Here is an 11,393-nt window from a genome sequence, read left to right as displayed (position 1 = left end):
AATAATCTCTGAAATGGCGTTCCTTTCTTGACTAACATTTCAAGGGTGTATCTTCTTCTTAAGAGATGTCTGATTCCACATGTACCTTCCCCCTAGACTCAGGAAACTATGGATGTGGTTTGTAAAGAGATATGCATGCTCAAGTCCAAAAACAAACAAACTAAGAATTGGTCATTAGTCACTGGATACCTCTGGGCTTGTCAACATATATCCAGTATTATCTTCATCATGAACAACATATCCTGGTCTTTGGCTGATGCTTTTGTATTCGGAGCCATTGCCGGTTCATCTGGGCACAAGACTAGTCACCTTACCATTAGCACAGGCATGAATTGCTGATTATTTATTTACCATAGTAAACAGAGGTAGAAAGGCCCTGCTGGGCATCTGTATAAATTTGTATGTCCTGTTTATTGATAATTCTCAATATACTTATCACTTAAGGAATGCAAGTTGCTGTATTGCTTCCAAACAAATTATAATTACTATCAATGCTATTTTTCTAGAAAAAGAGGTGCCGCAACTCACCATGAATGCCTCCCTTGTTTTCTTATAATGGCAATGGTTCCCACTTGAGAGGTGCTGGAACTGAGTTACAGCGAGTTCTGGCTGAAAAAAGTCCTGATCTTCCTTCCTTCCTTCCTTCCTTCCTTCCTTCCTTCCTTCTTTCCTTCTTTCCTTCTTTCCTTCTTTCCTGCCTTTCATCTGCCTTTCATAACTATTTTAGGTGGTTAGAGTGAGATGGAACACAAAATTATGTTGTAATCATTCACAATGTATTGACCTCCAAATACTGTATTGGTTCACTTTCCTGCAATACTTTCCCTTTTGATTCTTACTTTATTCTACCTAGCAAAAGGGTGGTGGTGGAGTTCAGCATTCCAAATGTCACATATTTATATTGTCACCTATACAGCAGCTTTTCCATTTATGGATGCTGGCAATTTTTAAACATGGGATGCCACACCAAATTAACCAGAATATTGCATTTCTAAGTTTTAAATGTAGCATGTAAGAAGGTTTTTTTGGTCTGTGTCTGTAGCACAATTATTTTCAGTCATTGTTGTTGTTTTTGGTTATGTTGTTGTTGTTGTAGTAGTTAAAGCCGCCTGTGATGTAAAAAATAGAGACAAAGAGATTACATCTGTAATGCAATTATTTCTTCTGGTAGCATTAAGCAGCGTGATACATTGGAAACATACAAAGTCTCAACAAAGGAACATTTTTTTAATTTTACATGTGACTGAGGAGATTAAGGTGGCTGGCATAATTTAATGGACTCTGTTGAGGAGAACACTATTTGTTTAAACATGTGCTTTATTCATGACTTCCAGGAGCCAGCTGTTAATAATGCCTCTGTGAGAAACCATTGTCTTCTGAACATTAGTTTTAGGCCTATACAATGTTTTGCTTTGATTTGTAATATTCCACAGAGCAGCTTTTGGGATTTGGCTGGCCTTTTTTTATGGTCTAAATTGCCCCCAAACTGCCAGTTTTGTAAAGGAAGTTTTCCCAAGGGTGTTGAAGGAGCTATATTATTTGCTCCTTGTCAAGAATACAGATGTTAACACAAGCATTTATAACAGAAATAGCTACCCTGCGAGTCGAAAGGCTGTATGCTTAACAACTGGTTTTGGGATGCACAGGGGGCTAAAGGTGAAGCAGGTACTTGAGGAAGTCATAATGGATGTTGCGGACTCTGTCATTTCGGCAACACCAATATTTTTGCCTCCCTACCCTGCTATAACACTGATGGTATAATGTGTACTTAAGGTTGTAAGAACATCAATATTAATGGCGTTGAGCAGCTGTGATGTATTGTGACAGCTCGGTAATAGAACAGAAATCGGAGTGTTGCCTGCTTTCAGCCAACAAATGTGTAGTTTAAAGGGAAAATTCTAAGCCAGCATTTGATACGAGGCTGTTATCCATCAAATCAATGTGCCCCTAAATGACAGCGAGCTTAAAACACAATTGCATAGTTTTAAAATCAGAAGGGCGATTGATAGGTGTCTCAGAGACAGTAATTAAGATTTTCAGTTAATCAGTAAAGAAAGAAGACTTTCCCAGTGGACAGCAAAAAGTTTCATTTGTACCCCTCCTTTCATCCTTTCTCAAGTGAGTGTACATGAGAAAGGGCTGTAGATCTGTGGCAGAGTACATGCTTTGGATGCAAAAGGTCCCAGGTTCTTTCATGTCACTCTGACACTTGCATATTTCCATTTTATTTTGTTTGTTTATGATTTATCCCCCACTTGACTACATGTACATGTTGAACATAACTTGCATTGGCAAGTGATACAGTTTCCCTAATGTAATTGTAAACTGAAAAGATTTCGGAACCTACTTCTTGGATGTGTCTGGAAACAAGACCAGAAGTGTGAGTTGTATGTGGTGTGGGTAACTCTACACCATTTGTAAACAGCTCTCTATATGAAGCAGAGTTAATTGTGTTTCTTTTTGCTTAGCCCAAGCCTCCCTCCAGTCTTTGTGTAATTTCTTATTCCTTGCGTTTGATCTTCAAAGAGAATATTTTCATAGCAATTTCTATTCTGCATTACAGAAACAAATAACTGGTGTCCTTTTTTAAAAATAAAATTACATTTTGTATGTATGTATGTATGTATTTATTTTTCTATTTTTCCTTGAATAATGTGGTTCCATATATGTACATAGACGTATGCTGTAGAGAGCAGAAACTGGGTGTTTGGGTGAGTTTGGAGATTTATGGTGTTTTGACAGATACTCAATTATTCTCTTTTCTGACCAACTACCCAGTGTTTCAAGCTTATCAAAAGCTTATCAACAGCCCTTTAGGAGTGAACTCCCACCCCAACACACACACACACACACACACACATTAACAGCAGAACTAAAACACAGGATCAAAATCCATCCTACGCCATAGTCATAAGGTGTGTTCAGGCATGTCCCGCCCCCCATCTCTCTCTCTCACACACACACACTTGCTAGGCTGTGACCAACTTAGCCCAGAATGACAGAACGCACCCCATATTAATATGGCTGTCTGTTTTTGAATCATTGCCAAGTTCAAAGAGTTATTGTCATGCTAAAGTTCATTGGTTCCACTTAGCGGCATTGCTACCGCTTTGTCCTTTACCATTCTTCATTTTGACTGCATGATTTGTTTTCAAAATGTTTTTAATCAGACATTTTCTGCAAGAAAAACGTCACAACCAGCATTGTAGACAATGCATTTCAGGGCAATCTGTGATATCTGTGTATGTCAGAACGGATGTATTCTTTGTATAAATCTCTCCCTTCTCACCAGACTGAAGGTCATGAAGCCGACACATACACAAGGGCTTGCCAGCAACTCATTGTTTGTTTTGGCACTTAGTGTAAAGCAGGGTTTTTCCAAATGACTTCTGCAAATATTATCTTAGAGAAAACACAATTCATCAAGGTTCTGCATGAACAAAGGAAAAGCTATTTTGTCTTGAAGTTCTAATGTCCTTCATGTGGCACATTTGATAAACCTGAGAACCACCACACAGAAGACTGCATTTTGTAGCTAGGGAATGTGATGAATGCCAATATGGTCAATGCCACCCAGGCCAGGAAACACTGGCTTGGGATTTTTAAAAAGTGATATTTCAAGGCTTTTCTCTCTCTCTCCCTCGCTCTCTCTCTCTCTCTCTCTTTTTGCAACTTATCGTTCTTCAGAGACAACTATGAAATTTCCACATGCTAAAACCAATGCATGCTACTGTGAATAAAAAAAAAAACATATCTTGGCTAATACTCAGGAGACAAATTTTAATTTCTTTCACATTTCTGTGTTTCTTGGACACAGTCAATCCTCTTTTTGGTGGCACCAGCAGTGCCAGCATTATCCTCCTAATCTCTTCTGCCATCACCTATTCTTCCTCCTGCTTCTCTCTCTCTTAGTCCAACTCTTAATGTATCCAATGTGCCTTTTGTACACAGAATATTATGTTTATAGATGGAGCTGGTAGCTGTGAAAAGAATGGTTATCCAGTCCTATTTCCGTCTCTTTCACCACTGTGTGTGTGTGTGTGTGTGTGTGTGTGTGTGTGTATCCAAGGGCACCTGAGGCCTAAATCAACCCCTCTGCACCCTAATTGTGCCAATCCTAATGCCTATGATTACTTGCTTGCTTCTGGTTCCTATTACATAAACCTAAAACTGTAATTCACGCATGGAGGAGACAGGAGATATCAGTTTTTCTGATCTGATTGAGAGGTCTATAACAAACCTGGTTTCACATTTTGATAATGAAGAAACTATTCAAGATTCAAGTTTTAGAACAGGGTATACATTGTCACAAAGAGACTAGGTAGTATCCAACTAACTTAGAGTAGACCTATTGAAATCAATGGATATATAAGAGTCATAGATCTACACTATGGCTTAGTACAGGTGTGAAGAACCTTGGACTTCCAGGTGTTGCTAAACTACAGCTCCCATCATCCTGGGCCATTGGTCATGCTTGCTGGGGCTGATGTGAATTATAATTCAGCATCGTTTGGAGGGCCAGAGGTTCAGCACTCCTGACTTAATCAGATACAACCCAGTGTTTCTTTTCTAAGGTTTTTAGGCTTCTGTTCCACCCCCACCCCTCCGATCTTTCTTGAAACCACTGGGCAGAAATTACTTCTTAATGTTATTCTTGTGTGACAAATTCCATCCTTTCTCAATCATCTCCTAAAGTATTTTTCACATTGATGCTGATTTGCTCTTAGAAACAAAACACATTAACGCTTTGGGGGGAAAATAAAAACTTTTCTAAAGCTGTACACTATGCTGAAAGCAAAATAAATCCCTGGAAAATAACGTCTCCCCTGTGAAATCTCAGAAGTGACACTAACAATTTCAAGAGCACAAGGTCAAATAAAGCCTTTGTTTTTGTGACAGTGGTGGTGAAATTGAAGTATTTGTTTTCATGATACAACTAGTTGACTGTGCAGCTATAGTAAAGGCCTTTCCTTAACTATATAGAGAATTCTCTATAGTCTAGCATATATAGAACAGAAAAGAAACCCCAAACTGTGTGAGGAACTTCAAAGAAAGCTTCAAAGTCATCTCTGTGCTCTCTAGTTATAGGTCTAGACTGCGTAGACCTCCACATCTTACAAAGCCTTTCACTGTTCCTTTGTAGCAGCAGTTCAAACTTCTTATAGTCCTTTCCCATTTATGAAGGCTTCTCTGGCAGAGAAAACAATAATTTATTTTCATTTCAAGATTGTATGGCAATGCTGGTTCCAGTTTAGAAACATTTAGACACCTTAGTTCAGGATGACCATGTTCCCTTCCTCAGACTGGCATCACTGGGCACCTGCTGAAGCCCACACCATGAGGAGGCCCTTTGCTGACCTCTGGAGGCTCCCAGGGGAAGAATTGTGCTTGCTCCCATGCCTATGTGCCAGTTGTAATGAACAATAGGGAACTTCCTGGCGTCTAAACCAGGTGCCTCCCTGGAGTACTGTGGGGTTAGTGAGTTGTTTAGCACAGTGAAAGTATAAGGGGGGGGGGGGGGAATAGCAGCAGAAGCTTCAAAAATAGCAATATATGCAATATTTCAAAATACAGGGTTTAATCTTGCATTGGCAGTACAATCTTGTTCACAGCAAGGAACAGGATAACATAGCCTAGGCAGACTATATAATATCCATTCATCCAACTGATGAGCAGAAATTAAAGATGGCAGTGAGGTTGGCATGAGATTGGGTACTTCAACAGGAAGAAGGGGAAAGTCTTTGCAAGTCTCCTCCCTCTTCCTTCCTCAGCTTCCACTCTAAAGCAAAGTCAGAGTTGTGTTTGGTTTGGCATGTGACAGAGAAGGTAGAATGAGAGGAGGTTTTCCCCCCCAAGGTATGGCAAAGCACTGTCAAGCAAAGGCAACTAACTACAAATGCTTGGCAAAAGCACTCTCAGAAACAGCCTACACTTCCTCCAAGGGTCGCTTTGTAAGTCCCCCCACATTCCTCTTTTAAACCCACATTGGGTTTAAAGGGGGATCACAGGAAGATCTGCAAAGCAGGTGAAGCAATCTTGAAAGCTGGATGGCCCCGCCTACCTGTCAATCATGTGATAGTGATGTCATGTGGTTGACAAGACAGTGCCCCCCATCTATCAAGCTCAGCCCGAGAGGCTGGCCCTGAGAAGCATCCTGGCCCCTGAACCAAAATGTTTCCCCACCCCTGCTTTACCAAATAAACTTTACCAAAAGGGATGGAAGAAAAATTGTGCAAATGGTATGTTCATGGGACCAGAATGCAATTGTCTAAAAGGATTTTTAAAGGTAACTAGTCGGTTCAGGGGATCTGATCCAGTTCAAAAACCTGGCATAGGAAGGTATTGAGGGGGTAGAGGTAAGAAGCCTTAACTCCTTGTCCTCTTCTGTTATTCTAATCTAAATTGGTGGGTTCCACTCTTATTACCTGCACTTGAAGAAAAGCTTCCATTTATGCCACAGTATATGAAATCACATACTCCTTTGCTTTCTTCAAATTCCTTGACACTTCAAGACTGCCCCTGAATTGATGGCGTTAATTAGATTATAATCTCTCATCCTAAACAAGTTCTTGTCAGATAATAAATTTAAATGCTAATGGAGTTGATGCATGTGTGCTTACTATCTTTAAAAAGACATTTGGTAGGTGGTGAAATATTAGATACAATTTAGTCCTGTCACCTCATCTCAGCCACAATCAGAACTTTAGGGATGGAATTAGACTCTTAATATTATTATTCATGTTTGCTCACTTGCGGCCATTTAGAAACAGTCTATCTTCCCATTAGAAAGTTGTAACTGTTTTATTGTCATTGGGCTGACTATGAACAATTTGTCAATTTCGTGAGAGCCACTGATATTATTATTTTTTACAATTTGTGGGCAAAAGCTGAAATCATTAGATGGGGTAGAAAAGAAGGCTGATTGCAGTTTCAGGTACTTACTCCTAAGGGTTTTATTTTGCTTTGTTTAATTGCAGCTGGGGATTTATTAACTATGGCGGGATTTATTAACTATGGCGTGTTTATGGTGTAGTGCTATGGATGTTTTCTCAGAAATTGTTCCACTCGACTAAGTGTTGCATCTTTAGTAGCTTTAGATGGGTGACAAACTGACATTCACCTTTCGGGTGGAAACTACTTCAACAGTTGTAAGAAGCTATTTCACTGAGATATAAAGCCATCCTTGTAATTTAAATATTTTCTTATTTATTTTTCTTGATTCCGCCCCCCTCCCCCTGATATTTTAAAGATGGTTTCAGTTTACCACAACATGGGAACAGAGAGTCATCAGCAATATAAATACAAAGTGATTTATATACAAAGTGAAGGGGAATGTTAAGTCTTCAACAGATTTACAGCAAGACTTGCCAGGTACTAGATATTACAACTTAATGAAAACCGCCATTTCATATTAATGGCATTTAAATGAGATGCCTCTTTCAGCAGCATCAAAACAGAAAGGTTTGATGAGGTCCTGATTATGTGGTAGTTTAGGCTTAAGGCTTCATGCACTGTTTCAGAATGATTTCCCCCCCTCTCTCATCCTTTTTTATTCTATTATTTTTATTTTTTACCTTTTGATGAATTGTCTGTCCTCCATGTGCAATCTCCTGATAAGTGGTGTTTTTCAGTAAATGTCACTGAAAACAAGTGAAGCGAAGGTTAAAAATTATGAAGATGTGAATTTACAGATAATTAATTTTTATCTGCATAGGGCTGCACAAAGAATGACAAGGCTAATTAAAAGAAATTGGCACTAATTTTAATATGGAAATACATGAAGCTTAGGAGTGGAGGGGTTTGTGATTCCCTCCTGGCAGATGTGCAAGCATTTATTTTACCTGCACAGCTTTCCGGCTGTGGAAGGGTCTGTTTTATAAGTGTGCTACGCAAACGGCTCAGTTTTTAACCTGAAATTACATTAAAATGGCTATTTTACATAATGAAGCCTAAGTGTATCTTCTAACATTTAAAATGTGATGGAGGTTAAATAACTTGAGACTTTCAAAAGCAATCATCTTTCCTTCAAAATTTCTTTCAAAAAAGGAAAAAGTTGTATACTTCCAAAAAAAGGTTTATACCTTAAAACTTAAAACTTGGAAAATTTGTTGTATTAGTCCTCTGTTCTGGAGGAGAGGTGAGAGGGGGGAACCCAATTGTTAATGTTACATTAATGTTACTGTTACATTACATTATTACATTATGTTTACATCGTGTTGTTGTTGTTGTTGTTGTTTAAACCACTTAAAACTTATATGGCAGTCATAGAGGTGGCATCGTTGTCAGTGGTGAGGATGACTAGGGACTGAAGCTCACATAGGTGAAGCATTTGGGGGCATTAATGCAGGAAGGGACAAGACAAAGAGGGAGGGCAAGTAGGCCTGGCAGGACTGCTATACAGATGCAGCCCCACAGGGTGCAAGCCTGCTGGTTGCATGCGGTCTCTGCTTTACTATTCTGTTCTGTGCAGAGAACATACTGACTAGGCAGCCTACAGAAGTACTGAACCTTCCTGCTCTCTACATTGGGGGAGCAACATAGCATTTCCTTCCCCTACCCCCCTTCTGATCATATAGGGCTTAAAAAACTCTTAATTCACATTATCCCATCCCAGAAATTGATTTGGTGCTGGATCCTGATTGGGTATTCCCCAGGTCAGCTATGGCGGAGTACAGGGGGCTATGCACAGCCCTAGAAACTAACAAATTATATTACCCACTTATAAATCTCAGTATGTAAATAGACCTCCTTTCTCCCACATATTGCTGCTCTTTCAGCCGAAATGATAGCTCTCCAGCATTTATCCATATAAGGACTCTGTACAATTTCCAGTATTGATTAAGCCCCTGTAGGTACCACTGATGCTTGCTGCAATGGAATTCCTCTGCAAAATCTTTTCTGTGGCAGATTTAGGTTTGCTAAAAAGCTGACATCAAATTCCCTCTTTTTTTGCAAAAAATCAAACTTATTAAGAAATCAGAAGAAGAGGAAATTATTGTCTTTAATTATTTTGATCTAGTGATATACATTCATATACTTTCATCATTAAATGTCATTTTTCACCATATGGAGATTCTGAAATGACATTTAGATCAGGTAGTTTACGATGCCTTATCAACATGCTTCGCTTCTAAAATATTTCTCATCTTTGTCACAGTGCTGCCACTTGTGGAGATAATCATAATTCTACTTGCCAAGCTATCCTGTTAGACTGCAAACTGATTGTTCATTAAAGGTTCAGGAAAGATGCTGTCTCGCTGTATTATTGTCACAACATGAAGTGTGTGGTGTATGTTGGGGGTACAATTAACCATCCCCAAATCTGACCAATGTTGGCTTTGCCTGAAGTAAGTGCTAAACACAAATGTATGGATCACACCAAAAGAAATTGCCACATTGGGACTATAACACAGAAAACACAGAAATAGGGGAAGAAGGCATGAAAGCAGATTTCCATGTCATTACTAGCAGATATGAATAGATTAGCAGAAATATACATCTTTCCAGCCAACTGATATCCCACTTGTTCCAGTTTGATACAAAGGGAGAAAATCACATGTTCATTGTCTTCTACCATGAACTAAACAGATCAGATTGAAGAATTTTATAGGTTTTCTTCCAGCCACCAGGGGCAGACCAGGGCTCTGAGAGGGAGCACCAGCAACCTAGCAAGGATCTATAAGTTAAAGGCTGCAGTTCTGTAAAGGAGATAGAAGATACAACCTATACAGCTGAGCACCACCAAGCCTCACCTAGAGATTTTAAACTCCTTGCCAAAGCTAGGGACTGAATCAGCAGTTCCAAGAAAGTACATTGTAGCTTATTAGAAAGAGCTGTAACTATGAAATAAAATAATGTGCACAGTTATTTTTTATTGTAAATGCCTCTTTCAGTGGCCTCTGAGCGGGATCTGGACTGCATCAGTCAGGGAGGGGAATATGACCCTTCCTCCCCCCCCCCCCGAGATCCCTCTGGAAATCCCCCCAAATTGCCATTTGCATTTGGAGGGAAACTCCCATTGGTGTGAATGGAAACATCTTTCCTTTTATAAATAACAGATTTGGCAGGGGACAAGTGATTGATTTTTGCTGGGACCATTTCAAGAGAAAAGGGGGTCAATCCTTCCTCCCCATGCAACATAATTCTAATGCCACAGTAGCTATTTAAAACATCAACATAAGAAGAGCTCTGCTAGATCAAGCCAATGACTCATCTAGCCCCACTTTGGGGGTTGGACTTGATAGCCTTTGTGGTCCCTTCCAACTCTACAATTATTTGATCCTGTGATTCTGGTCCAGCACCCTATTTTCACTGTGCTGGCCAGCCAGATGCATATGCAAAGCCCACAAGCAGGAGCTGTGTGTAATAGTGTTCTGCCCAACGGGGAGGCCTCAACTGGCATTCAGAGGCATAGCGTCTCTGACCATAGGCATAGTGACTTAACAGGCATTGTAAGCCATGGTGGCTGTGTTTTCCTTCTACTGTCAGAGGCACCATGCCTCTGAATGCCCATTAATTGCTTTTACATAATGGACGTCACATGTAATTTGGCTCTAGTAATTTCTCTCCGTGTGATGTGGATAAGTTCAAAGGAATGGCATGTTTATTATCCTGTAGGATCATGGTGCTGCGTGTGGATCAAAGGCCCTAAGCATTTGGAGTGTGATGGGGAAGAAAAAGAGGATTTGAGGGTAAAGCTCGTCCGGTTTCAAGAGAGGAATATGCCATGCTTCACAAGCTTTAGTAGTAGCCTGTCAAGTAAATTATTTTGCATCCTCCTCAGAATTCCCCATTTACTTCCATCTTCAGAAAAGCCCATGTATGGCACTGCTATACCATGCACAGCCCTTGTGAAGGGCAGGAAGAATGTCAGGCAGGGGCAGATGTGTTTTCACCACTTTGCATGCCAGGGTAAAGGTAACCTGGGAAGCGCTGCCCACTGAGCCAAGCCAAACATTGCAACAAGAAATGGGTGGTAAGGGTTGTCTAAGGCAAAACAAATGAAGTTGCCATGGCTTTCATAGGCTTCTCAATGCCTGCCTTAGCTGCTACAACCTAAGCGTGGGTGATGCAAAATCTCTTTCTTTTCTCATTTATTTATAGGCTTGTGTGTAGGCATTTGAACTCCTAATCATTAGCATAAATAATTAAAGTAAATCAGTTTCTTATAACCTACTTTATAATGTCAATGGCATTTCATGAGGTGAATTCTGAGCAAAGAGCTTGTCTGCATGCCTGCATTATTTATTGTTAACTGAGGAGTTAGCCTGCTGTCAGTTACAATGACAAGGGCATTACTGGGTATGGAAGTTTCTTTACAATTCAGCATTTGATCCATATACTGGGGTTCTCTCCCTCACTATTCAGCACGTAGACTATAGTATTATCAGCAT

The 11,393-nt window shown here is 39.9% G+C and overlaps 1 protein-coding gene across 7 annotated transcripts in view; it reads left to right on the top strand.

Moving 5' to 3' along the window:
- PCDH15 (protocadherin related 15) overlaps positions 1–11,393 on the top strand; it is a 621,509-nt gene that overhangs the window by 407,579 nt on the left and 202,537 nt on the right. The gene's annotated exons all lie outside the window — the stretch shown is intronic.

The sequence above is a fragment of the Podarcis muralis genome, chromosome 6 (assembly GCF_964188315.1).
Source record: "Podarcis muralis chromosome 6, rPodMur119.hap1.1, whole genome shotgun sequence".
In the NCBI taxonomy this organism is placed as follows: Eukaryota; Metazoa; Chordata; class Lepidosauria; order Squamata; family Lacertidae; genus Podarcis; species Podarcis muralis.
The sequence above is the reverse complement of the archived record's forward strand: the minus strand, read 5'-3'. Positions and strand labels throughout refer to the sequence as shown.